This window comes from Fukomys damarensis, unplaced genomic scaffold (assembly GCF_012274545.1).
Source record: "Fukomys damarensis isolate Sample0158 unplaced genomic scaffold, DMR_v1.0_HiC HiC_scaffold_30, whole genome shotgun sequence".
Classification (NCBI taxonomy): Eukaryota; Metazoa; Chordata; class Mammalia; order Rodentia; family Bathyergidae; genus Fukomys; species Fukomys damarensis.
Window position 1 is genome coordinate 48,386,847 of NW_022900942.1, and position 13,350 is coordinate 48,400,196.

Consider the following 13,350-nt stretch of genomic DNA (forward strand, 5'->3'; position numbering starts at 1 on the left):
AGCTTTATTCTATCATCTAGCTTATTCTTTTTTTTTTTCAGCTTTAATTGAGTTTATTGGTACATTTTAGGGATACAGTACAGTTACATTCATTGTTGGGATCTTGTACCTCTACATGACAAGTCTTGATTCTCATTTTTTCCCCTTACCTCTGCCCTCCCTTCACCCCCTCCTCCCCTCCCCATCTACAAACACTTTATTTTCATCTTTTCATTATCTCATCTAGCTTATTCTTGGAGATGCATTGGGAAAGTGTTCTGGCTTTAATAATGCACTTTTTTTTTTTTTGGTACCGGGATTGAACTCGGGTCCTTGTGCTTGCAAGGCAGGTGGTAGAACTACTGAGCTAAATCCCCGGCCCCCATGCACCTGGTTTTTGAAGTTAACAAGATTGAGAGAGTAAAGAGATAGGGAAGAACACAGAACACTTGTACTGGATAACAGACCTTGAGTTAAGGCCCTAGGCAAGTACCTGTCCTGTGGTGATTCTTGTGTTACTAGTATACATATAGTAGGCTCATGAATTAAGCCTTTTTGTAGTGGCCAAAGGTAACTGTTGCCTATTTTGAGAGAATATTTCTTCAACGAATTTCCCTAGAGTTGCTAATTCTCGATTCTCTCTAAACTCCTCTAGGCTTTGTCATTTGTGTGTGTGTGTATTCAGATGTATTTCCCTTTGGAGAAATTCTTCCAAGTCCTAAGGTGAGATGTTGGAAAGCACTTATTCTGTTGCAGACTGGACCAAGATGTGCTCTGACATCTTTGCATTCCTTTCTGGGCCATGGGATCAACTCCTGCAGTTGTAAAGCAAAGCAGAGGGTTTGGGGGTGTAGATCCAGCTGGTAGCTGAACTGAGAGTCAAATTCTGATCAAAGGAATACTTTCTGCCACAGACAAAGCCCTGGGAAACTGTGTGGAAGAAGCCTTTTGTTACAGCTAGACTACAAAGCATTAGGTCTGGTAGCACAGGAGATTTTGAGAATAGGATTACTGCTTTGCTGGGGGAGGTGGCTGGGGGGAAGAAATGCAATTAAAAGATCATCATCTTAATCAGTTTGACTCTCCTATTCCTACATGGCTCCCAGGAGGAAAGTTTTCTTTTCTTTTCTTTTTTTTAAACTGAAACACATACACGCACAAATCCTCCATCAGTTCTCCTAGTTCTTCTCCCACAGATCATTAACCAATACTGCTCGATACAGCAGCTCAGAGTGTGAGCACAGGCTGACTTCAAAGACAAGTCAGCACTGACAGGTTGGCAAAAAGTGGGTGGAAAAGGCAGGGGCTTGTAGGAATTTCTGAAGAGAACTTCCAAGGAAAGAAAGAAAGACAACAGAAAGCTAGTGGGGGCACAAGGATTAAATACAAGTGTCCAACAAAGAACACTGGTAAATTTACTTTCATATCTGAGCTCCTTCCTCTTCCTTGGTTTAAAAAATTATCATTTATAGGAAAATGGATACATATTGAGGCTATACTCCTAAGTGAAATAAATAAGTCACACATGTGTAAATACCGAATAGTTTCTCTGGTGTGAAAAACCGTAATGCTACATAAAATCCTAAGGATATAATTGACCATGTGAAATAGGAAGAAAAGGGCTAAAGGTGTTGGGAAAATGGGAAGGGTAGGGGAAAGGTAATAAGGGAAAAGAAAAAAAATGTATGAGAAAATGAAAACATGAAAATAAAGTGTTTGTAAATAGGGAAGGGAGGAGGGGGTGAAGGGAGGGCAGGGATAAGGGGAAAGATGAGAAAAAAATTATAATGAAGTTTACTTCAACTGCACTAGGATTTAGGTTGTGAAAGGAAGATGTTAGTTATATGGGGTTCAGATTTTATTTTGTTGCATCACCATTATTAATACAAACAGAAAGCTTTGAGTTATCCATGAGGTCCATGGAAACAATTTTGAAAGAGGCACATGTTGATTTTCTGGCATTTTTTCACCTAAAAATGATTCTTAATGCGATTTTCCTTAAGATTCTTTGTTTATGCTTTTATATTTTCTTTAGTAAGTCAAATGCTCATAGTTCCAGAAACAAGTGGAAATTAAGTTGAGTGAAAAAGTGTTTAGGAAAAGAAGAATGCTAGTAAAAAAATGATTGTCTCATTGGCTTTTAAAATTTATTCAGGTAATTGATGTCATTGCTTGAATTCTCAGTTTTCACTCTATAGTATGTTATAATTGTAGGACATGCCTATGAACAGTTTTATTAACTTATTAGGGTTTTTTTTGGTCCAAAGACTTATTAAACATAAATCACTAATGGCAAGGAGCCTAGTAAATCTCTATTTTTTTGGTCTAATTTTTTGTTGGTATTTTGCTTTGAGCAGTTTTACTCACTGTGGTATTTATGTGTGATCATTTGACTAGAACACAACTGAAATCTAAGGAATCCTAGTTTATGGCTATGGTTTGGGAGTTACTGTTTTTTTTTTTGTTTGTTTGTTTCAATAATATTGTGAGGGGAATAATGCTAACAGTATTCTTTAAATGCACACAGAAGAATTTGGCTGTTGATCAATCTCTGGTCCGTAGTTCACTAATTTCATGTTGAGACACAGCTTTTCCTTTAATTCTGCTAGATCCAGGGTTTAGTTTGAGTTTGCCTGTCTCAAGTAGAATCTAGGAAGAGAATGAATCTTAGAATAACACTGTCATCTATTTCCTCACCTTCTCTTTGTGAACTTTATCTGTAGATATTATAAATTTTTAAAAAATATTAAAATAATAATTTAATAAGCTGACAATCTTGACTCTCCCTTTCGGGTTCAACAACCTAACTCTAGCCTATTTGACCTTTCCCACTGTCACAGCATCCTTCTATCCCAGCCAAAGCAGCCCTGTCTACGCCCCAGTCACATCGTGCACACTTCTACTCTCAGCTGTGCCTCTGCCTCTCTGAACCACCTTGCCTTCAGAAGTTCCTTGAATCTGTCAAAAGCCAGCTGAAGCCATCTTCCTTCACGAAGCCGCCCCTGAATTCTCCAGCTTTCCTGGGCCTGGTCTCTCCATTTGATTAGGGCACTGTGAGGCACTGCTTCTCACCTGAGAACTTAAAAATAATGCAGCCAACAATGTTTTACAAGACAGCATTCCAAGAACAGACCACCAAGGTCAGTGCGTAATGGTGCAGAGCAGAAATGTGTAAGGACTGGATAGTTCCCTGGTGTCTCAGACCGGAGTAGAGCCTGACTGGACATATCAGCATATCTGCAGAAAAATGTCAGTCTGAAAGAGAGCTGATCAGTAGCGAAAGCTTAGAGAAGGGAGCAGGAGGCCAGCATGGGCTGTGACCACCCTAACAACATGTAAAGGTTGAGATGGAGTCAGCACAACAGATGCGGAATTAATTTGGCTATTTTTTTAGTTCAATGTAATTTTTCTGCAAAGAATTCTTTGCATTTGTGAAATGAATCATTACGGCATTGCCACAAATACTGAAAGCAGTGGTAGTAGCATCATTATGTTTGCTTGAGAGAGAGGCTTAAAATGGAAATAGGGTCACATGAAAAGGACAAGTATGTTCCACTGAAACCAGTCACAGATACTGGTAAAACTGCTTAGAATGACGTGGTTGCTAAGCGTGATATTAATTTTTATTAGCTGTCTTTCACAACATATGTGTGAGGTGGGCAGTATTTTTCCTCATGCTTTGATTATTAAGACTTTATCAAATTTAAAGGGTTGATAGTGCAAGTAAGAGATGAAAACGTGTTATTCCTAATATAAATAAGTAGATAACTAAGCAAATGAGTAAAAAAAAAGTGGGTGGGTGAGTGAATGAACAGAACCCATGCTGGGAATAACCTTTTGATAATTCTCATGTTGACCCAACTATGAAGCTGTGAATGGCCAAGGAGGTGTAGTTTGGCATAAAATGGTTTTTTGTACTTCAAGAAGAATAAATGTGCTTTTTCTTAAGCCTCAATAAGATAACAGTTACATCCACATTCACCAGGTAGTTTATAAACATTGTATTGTTTATATTTCTGGTTATTCATGTAGCAAGCTCTGCTCAAATGAAAACTAGATTCATAATAAGGAGACCTGCATTTGAATGTAAGTTGCTACCTTATTTCCATGACCATTAATAATTCACCTTATTTTTCGTAGACTGAATCTCTTAACTTATGACATGGAGATGATACAGTCCCTCATGAGGATGGTTTTGAAGATCAAAACTGACAACTGTTAACCGGGTGTATTGAGGTCTGTAGAGTTGTGGGAATGGGAGGAGCTATTTTACAGATAAAACATCCAGTGCACTGAGTGGGCATTATGTACATTAATCTTTTTTTTTTTTTTTTCAGTACTGGGAATCAGACCCAGGGGCGCTCTCACACAGAACTATATTCCCAGCTCTTTATAAAATTTTTGTTTTGAGACATGATTTCACAAAGTTGATAGAGTGGGACTTGAACTTGTGATCTACTAGTTTGTGTGTGTGTGTGTGTGTGTGTGTGTGTGGTACCAGGGATCATACTTGGGCCCTTGTGCTTGCAAGGCAGGCAGTGGAACCACTGAGCCAAATCCCTAGCTCTCCACTAGGTTTTTATTATCACAAGTTCAAAGGTGATAGAAACATAGTAAATAAATGCCACTTTGTTCATGATTAAATAATTTCTCTTAACTTATTAAATAATTAGATAATTAAACATTAATTAAATATATAATGGTCATATAATTAGCATGGCAACTTGAATTATTATGTAAATAATAATTCAAATATTACTGTACCATTTTGTATTCAATTATCCTGCTTAAGGTTAAAAAATTACCAGAGGGGAGCTCTTTGTAAGATGCCAAGGAAAGAGTAAGAGACAAGTACCTGCAGTGTTTAAGTGTTTCTGCCAGAGGACGATGGGACCCTGATGTGGAGCTTCCAAAGAGCAATGCCTGGGGATAAGGTGACCACACATCATCATCTTTGAATGACTTACATGTCTGTGTTGAAAATACTTAATTGTGTAAATGCTAGAAACATTCATCCACATAAGAGAGTTTTGGTTTGGTACTATACCGGAAGGAGAGAAAAAGGCCAGTGACATAAAACCAAAATGATCAATGCCAGTTAAAAATTGAATCCACAGTAAGTTAATGAAGTGGCAAGATCCTCAGCACCTTCCAGCCCAGTCTGTCATAGGGCCACAGTTAATCTACTGGTTCCCAGCCATGGACCCAGGACTTGGTTTGCAAATTTCAAGTTTCTTATACCACTGCTCTTTACTTTGAGTAAACAAATACTCCTGCATCAATGGGTCTAAAGGGAGAGATGGCTTGCTTTCAAACCCAAAGAGGACATTAGCTCTGCTTGTGGAGTGAACACTGTTGGATTGTGGCAAGGAAGACTCAGCCCAGGGCCCCAGGGATCTGGCTCAGAAACACTGAGGCCATTGTCTTTAGAGGCCACAAAAGGAGCTGTTGAAAAACTATGCTTTAATATAAAGCCAAAAATCTGTGCTTGTCGTTGTGTGTTTATTTGGCATTTAAGTATGGCTGTCATTCTTAGCTCTTGCCACTGGTTGTGTTTAAAGGAAGGACCACTGCTGTGGAATGGGAGCCTGCTCAGTGCAAGGTCCTGAGTTGCATCTCCAGTACTGGGTAGCGGGAGGAGAGAATGAACCAGATTATAATCTTTGTGCCTGGCAGTCCAACATCACTTATAAACTCTGCCAACATTCCTTTGGAAACTGATGTTTCTAGAGAGGGGATAGTAATTACATATCCTCTTACATTTGTTCAGTAAAATCTGATGTGTGGAAAGCATGAGCTTTAGGCTATGTTTGGAAACAACTCATTAGGAACATACCTTTTTGAAGAGAATAGGACATGATCATTCCAAAACATCTATGTTTCATAATTCATAATACAATATGCAACTTCCTTATCTACATAAATTCAGGGAGGAAGTCATATGTATCATTAGTCCTAGACCCAAATATAAATTTTAGTTGCTTCTCCTTGTAATTTGTAAAATTTTTCTTTTATCTCCAAAGGTGGAATTATAGCGCAAAACTCCAAAGGCAGCAAATTTGTTGATGATTTACTTATAAACAAAGAAAGCTGAGTTGCACCTCCACCCTGTGATTACAAAGAGCTTTAGGCCACTATAATGGTTATATACTGATAAATGCAAATAACGTACAGAAAAATATTGCTACTCATAAAAGCATCAAGGGTTTTAATATTTTGTGTGAATTTTCAAGGGATGGGTGCTGTATGGAACATGAATCTGAGTAAAACTGATGTAGGGATTTATGCTCATGAACTGAAAGCATTTGCAGTAAAATGTTTTTTAGCTGAATGAGTAATCAGCTACTGGTGAAGGTGGAAGTTCATTTAGAAGTAAACCCTTTAGGCAAGTGCTGAAACATCTTACTCAGGAAGGCATAGTGTGCTTTTGTGTAAGCTGGGATGTATTCTAGTTTTCTGGATTGTCATAATTTACTTATTATATATTTAAAACCTTGAATTATTCAAGTGATTAAAAAATAGTAGAACAAGTTTCCCCTAGAGATGGAAGCATAGGCTCATTCCATGGTGTTCTACGTAAATCTCATTATATGTTAAATCTATTCCAGGAATACAAAAGTTATAGTCTTCCTTTGCTTCACTACAAATGCAGATCTTATGTCACTTACTGACCTTTGATTCAATTCATGAAAAAATCTCTAACGGCTAGGTATATGTTATCTTTTAAGCCCAAGCTCATGTTTCTTTCTAGAGTATCCCAAAGCCCCATTGAGATTGCAGTGGAGAGAATGGGTACTGGACAAAACAATGCAAGAAATAAGCTCAGTTTTAGCCTCCTCTGTCTCAATTCATATCTACAACATCTGTTAAATGGGCTGAATGATATTCTCTCTTCAAAGAAAATGGAACAACAAATTAATAACGTGGCCAAAATTTCTGAGGTGTCCTCAAGAATACATTGATTTTCATATTCAGTCACTGATTTTTACAAGAAGCACAGTGTTGGCCATGTCCAAATTCAACTTAATTTGGACAGCAGTTTTAATATCTAGGTGTGTAAACAGCTCTGATTAACAGGACCACTCATTTGAAGAACCCTAAAGTGAATCCATACATGTTCTCATTTTATATAACCCCAAGTGAATTCTGCAGTTAAAATATCCTGGCAGGACCTCACAATTAAGTCCTGCTCAGTGTTAAGCCATCGATAAAAAAGATTCATTTATGATAGAATAAACATTTTCTGTCTTCAAAATGTCCTGTCCCAGATTAATACCTTACATGCTTTATGACACAGAGTCCAATAGAGGACTGTTACCCGCCTGAGTGTGGGACAACCTTACCATCTTTCCAGGGGGAACGATTGTTCTGATATTGTGTGATTTCTCAGGACTCGAGGCCTTCAGTGCTGAAATGCACTTAATCTTAAGCAAGTTGCTAAATAACTTTCTGAGAAAATTCCTGGCTTTACATCCTGGTGGCCAGAAAACATTCCCCTTCAAAGAACAAACATGACTTCCAGCTAGATTTAGACACGTGGTTGCCTCAGTACTCTTCCACTTCTAGTATTTACCAGAGTCCATTCCCAATATACTTTCATCTATTCCAAAATTTCCATGAAAACTCCTATGGCCGCTGATACCTAAAGGAGTTGTTTGAGATACCGTGTCCTATTTTCTTCATTTCTTCTGTGTTTATCGTGCAGTCACTTTGCACCAGGCAGTGGGTTAGTGATTTTCCCAGTGAAGGCAGACTCTGTTATCATGGGCTTAGAGTCTGACGGGGCAAATAAATGAACAGGCACTGTTAAGAAAGTCCTATCCTTTCATCAGTCCAGGCCACACCAAAGCAGCGGCCCTGAAACAAATTCTAGCTTTGCACAATTCATTTTCACAGACTTCAAGTGTAGCATTAGGCTAAGTGATATCTTATGAATGACTTTATGCTTTTTTTCTTTAACAGGAAAAACAAACAAATTGGAGACCTCCCCTTATGCAGTTCGTATTCATTACACAGAGTCAAGTATGGTTCTCTGTAGTGGATTGGTAGAGCCAAGAGGTGAAGGTAAGTTTTCATTATATTTTCTTAGTTTCTGTTCAGATTTTTTTTTTCTCATTGAGTTTATTGGTACATTTTAGGTAGACAGTACAGTTACATTCATCATTGGGATCTTGTACCTTTACATGACAGGTCTTGGTTCTCATTTTTTCCCCTTGTCCCTGTCCTCCCTTCACCCCCTCCTCCACTCCCCATTTACAAACACTTTATTTCCATTTTTTTATTTTCTCCTATTTTTTTCTTTTCCTTATTTACCTTTCCCCTACCCTTCCCACTTTCCCTACACCTTTAGCCCTTTTCTTTCCATTTCACAATGTCAGTTATCTCACTAGGATCTTATGTACTATTATAGTTTATTCACACCAGAGAAACTATTCAGCATTTACACGTGTGACTTATTTATTTCACTTAAGAGTATATCCTCAATATGTATCCATTTTCCTATGAATGAATCCAATTTCTCATTCTTTATGGCTGAGTAGTATTCCATTTTATAGACAAACCACATCTTCTTTATTCAATCTCCAACTGAAGGGTAAATGGGCTGTTTCCAAGTTTTAGCTATAGCAAACTGTGCCACTATAAACATGGGTGTGCATATATCACTCTGGTATGATTCTTTTAATTCTTTTGGAAAGATACCCAGCAGAGGATGGCTGGATCAAATAGAACCTCTAGTCCCAGGTCTTTGAGGTATCTCCATATTGATTTCCATAGTGGTTGCACCAGTCTGCACTCCCACCAACAATGGTGAAGGGTTCCTTTCTCCCCAAACCCCACCAACATTTGTTATTGTTTGATTTCTTGATAGCAGCTATTCTTTGTGGGGTGAGGTGGAATCTCAGTGTTGTTTTCATCTGCATCTTGAATCACCAGTGATGTGGAACATTTTTTCATATATTTACTTGCTGCATTTATTTCTTTGTCTGAGAAATGTCTGTTTATTTCAGATGCCCATTTTTGAATTGGGTCCTTATATTTAGGTGGGCTGATAGTTTTGAGTTCTTTATATATTCTAGATAATATCTGTTCAGATATTCTGATAGAATGATTCTCTCCTTTTTATCCTGTTAAAATATTTTGGTCTTTTTCTATAAGTATTCTCTTCTCAGTGGAGGAGCAATATTTCTCTTTCACATATAGTAACCTCCCAGAGACTACATTCTTTTTCTATTTAAGATTATAAAGAATTTTGTTTTTCAGAAGGGAATTGCTCCCAAAATGACTATGAACCAAGGAAACTGTTCTTGCTAGACTTCTCCAGTATTCTATATCCAGACCTGCCCTCTCACTCTTGACTTAGTCTTAGGGGAATATGGGGGAGAGGACGGTATGCAGCACACCAGTCTAATGTCTTAGAAAGAAACTGGATTTAAGATTTCTTTTACCTCTTCCTAGTCTCCCACCTCTCCTTTACTAGCTCAAATAATGATTAAAACAAAAATTCTTGAAGTTTAATGTACATTTCTAGGGCAACCAGAAGACAGCAGCATGAATTAGACCAACTAAGTGTTACTGAATATAGAGACAGATGGGCCTCTTTCCAGGTTCTTGGTGTCCTGAACAAAGAATTGGACAAGACACACAGAAAAGGCAGCAAAAGTGTACTTTTACTGAAGGCAGAAAAGAAATACACTTTGCAGAGTGAGAGTAGGTTGGTGAAAAAGCTCACAGAGGCTTTGACAGTAAGGGAAAAGGGTCTTTTGTATCCAAAATTTTTTATTATGTAAGTAAAGCATTGAGAAAGTCATCTTATTAAATACTTTTTTGGTATCGTGCCATGTATAAACTGTAGTATCAAAAACTAGTTTGGCTTCCTTTTAAACGTAAATGAAGGATCAGAAATAGTGTCTTTTGATTGGATGTGCCTACATGAAAATGAAAGATTTAAAAGAGCATCTTCTGATTGGTCATGTGAACAGCACTGGATTCAAATGAAGGATTGAAAATATCAAGTTTTTGATTGGTCCAAATTAGAACATTTCTGATTGGTTCTGTGTACAGTGCTGACAGTGTTGCAGTATTAGGAATGTTCTTCTGCCTGTAAGTGTCCCTCACCCTGTTGTCTTGTTTTATAAGGAGTGGAGCACAAATCTTCAGGCAAATCTTATCTTGGGAGATAGTGGGGACAAGCCGAAGTCTCCCTGGGAGAGGGAGAGTCCTGCTTTTGCAACTCTTCCCAGAAGCACTTCATCCTCTCATAACTAGGAACATTTTGGATTTTCCATTTGGATTCTTTGATTGCATGTCCTGATCTTCCTCTCCTCCTTGTCTGTTTTTTTCATTGCAGCAGGAGATTGCTAGTCTATACTTCTGGATGATTATGCACTCTCCCGCCAAGTGAACAAAATAGTATAATCTGGATTAAGTGGAAGATTCCAGTTTCTTCTCAGGTTTCTCTTGGCTGGCCTGAATTTTTTTTGAGTACCCACTGTAATAATCATAATGAAGGTGTTGCAACCAGGGTCCCTGCTATGGCTTCCCCACTGAATGTTTTCTGACAGATCACTCTGTGATTCTCAGTTTCTTGCTTTGTTAAAAGGAGAAAATAGCAGCACCCCCCTGAAAGGAGTAATGGGAGGATTAAATGTAAATATGTTTTGTGAAAGTTATTAATGATTATACAGATATTAGGTTTTGTTTCCCTCTGCATCTGGAATTGGTGAAGAAAGAATTTATTATTATTTTTTTTATTTTTGGGGAAGAAAGAATTTTTAAAAAGGAAGAGAAATGAGAGAGTGTGTGCACATTTTTGACTTGAGAAGCTTACACTTTTGCAGAAAGACAAAACAATTGACATGGAATGGTGCTGGAAGAAGGAAAACAACACATTTAATGACAGTTGGCCCTGCTGACTTTTGTCATTACTGGGCAAGTGTTTGCCTAAAAAATGTCCTCAAAATTATGATCTTTCCTGGGGAGACATTTATTTTGTTGTTGTTAAGGGGAAGAGAAGTAAAAATATGAGGAAAGTATCAGATATATTTTTTTCAAAAGGCCAAATACTTGCAAAATTTCTATCAAACTCAAACTCATAAAATTCATCTTTTGTTTAAGTAAAATAGTTAAAAATTTAAGAGGTCGTTAGTTTGAAAAACATTTTACATTTAATTATAAAAAGACATGCTACTATTATATTTTACCTTCCTAATAATTTAATCACAAAATTAATCCATTTTTACTTTAGAACATGCAGAAAATGTAGATGAAAGAATATTTAAAACTTCATCCCAAAAATCTTTCACCCAAGGGCAACTACTGTTAATACCTTAAAGTATTTTCACCATTTTTTTGTTTAAAAAATTATAGTTTTAGTCACATAGATTAAAAAGTTTTTATTCTCCTTAAATTCCCCTTCTTAGAAACAATTTTGGCTTTTAAAGCTTATTCTTCTGGTATTGACTTCGTATCTCAATAATGTCTTTCATTTATTTTTTATTTTCAGTGCTTCTGGCATTATCTATGGACTTGCCATTGTGGAAGATGAGAAGTTAGGTTTCCCTCTCCGTCAATGTCATTAATGCAGCTCATCGCCCATCCTTTTCATCTCGTTATGTGTGATTTTGATCAATCCCTCGTGTGGAGCTGAGATTCAAAGCTGAACTGTGTAGCACAAGAGGTGATAAAAAATATGGCGAATGTTTAAATTTTTAATAATTTGCTACAGTAAAACACACATTGCCATTAATCCTTCTCAAAACACTTTCACTCTTTTATCCTATGATTCTTACCACTTTTTGAAGCAGTTTTGAAAATTCTCATTTGTTAGTCTTTCAAAAGCATGATAAAAGATGCAGTGAATGCTGTTACCAAGTGCCATCCAAAAGAAAGGCAGTTTTGTAAAAACATTTTTACATTTAACCTTCATTCACTTTATTCACCGGATCTGCCACCAAGTGGCCCAGGGTCAAAATGGCCATGAAAGATGAATGTTTTGAATTTACTCAAGACAGAGACAGCTATCACAGTGAAATAGAACTTTCAGTATTGTTTCAAAATGTGGTAAGAATGATCAGAGAAGTGTGTTCAAAGTGAGGGGGCTATTTTGAATGGCAGTGTGTCTTTTATTATAATAATATTTTTATTTAAACATACCATTTTTTATCACACATTTGTACGACTACTTTTTTTCAGAACCATTTGTGAATTAATAATTCTCTTATTTTCTTAAATTTTTTTCTAGGTATAAATTGGGGTGGGCCCAAGTTTTCTTTTTTTCTTTCTTTTTTCCTTTTTTGGTACTGGGGAGCAAACATGGGACCTTGCACTTGTGAGGCAGGCTGTGGAAACACTCAGAAGCAGATACTGCACTTTGCCTAGATTTGCTAAAGATTTTTCCTCATATACTGTAATAGGTTTTTAAATAGATGTAACAATGTTTTAATTTCCATTCATTTTATTCCTAATGAAGTTGAGGAGCTTTTGTAAGATTTGTTTTTAAGTTAAATTTATTTTTCTGTAAGTTTTCTGAAAAGAAAAGCTATCTCCCCCATTTTATGAATGAGAATGGTAAGCTACACAAGGGAGAAAGGAAAACTCTGACATATCCTGAGTTTCTCTCAAGTGTAGCACCTTGCTAAGTGCTTCAAATATGAATTTAGCTCTCAAAACAATCACTAGTAATGCTAAACAAATGCACAATGCTGCAGAATGGCAGAGCCATTTTTCAAATTTTAATTTTATATATCCAGAGAGCAAGAGAATTTTATAATTTAGCCTTTCTTTTTCTGAAAAGAATGGAAGTAGATGAAATTCCAATGATAATAAAAGAAAGGCTCTTTCTAGGATCTTGTTTAGAATTCCTTGTAGGGCTGGTTTGGTATTCATGTAGTTTCTCAGGTGTTCTTTGTCATGGAAGTGTCTTATTTCCCCGTCCATTTCGAAAGAGAGTTTTGATGGATACATCAGTCTAGGTTGGAGGTTGTTCTCTTTTAGTACTTGAAATATCTCATTCCAGGCTCTCCTTGCCCCAAGGGTTTGTGTTGAAAAGTCTGCTGTGATTCTGATGGGCTTTCCTTTGTATGTGATTTGTTTCTTTTCTCTTACATGTAGATTTTTTTTATTGTAGCTAGTTGGGGTCCTATATGCCTCAGTTATCTGAATTTCAAATTCTTCCCCTCTGTTTGGGAAGTTTTCTACACTTGATCTTAGCCAAAAGGCCGAGAAGCGATTGTTTGGGAAGTTTTCTGTCATTAATTCTGCGAACAGCTTTTTCAAGTCATTTGTATTTTCTCCTGCTACTTCATATATTCCTATCAGTCTTATGTTATTCTTCTTTGCATCATCTAGGAGTTGTTGGATCGATTTCTCATG

The 13,350-nt window shown here is 37.0% G+C and overlaps 1 long non-coding RNA gene across 1 annotated transcript in view; it reads left to right on the forward strand.

Moving 5' to 3' along the window:
• The first annotated feature begins 632 nt into the window (after nt 1–632).
• The window catches only part of LOC104871956, a 40,094-nt gene continuing 27,376 nt past the window's right edge, over nt 633–13,350 (forward strand). Inside the window, exons 1-4 of the long non-coding RNA XR_004514794.1 lie at nt 633–702; nt 2,820–3,119; nt 4,120–4,215; nt 7,942–8,043. This is a non-coding gene — a long non-coding RNA (uncharacterized LOC104871956). The remainder of the gene's footprint in view (nt 703–2,819; nt 3,120–4,119; nt 4,216–7,941; nt 8,044–13,350) is intronic.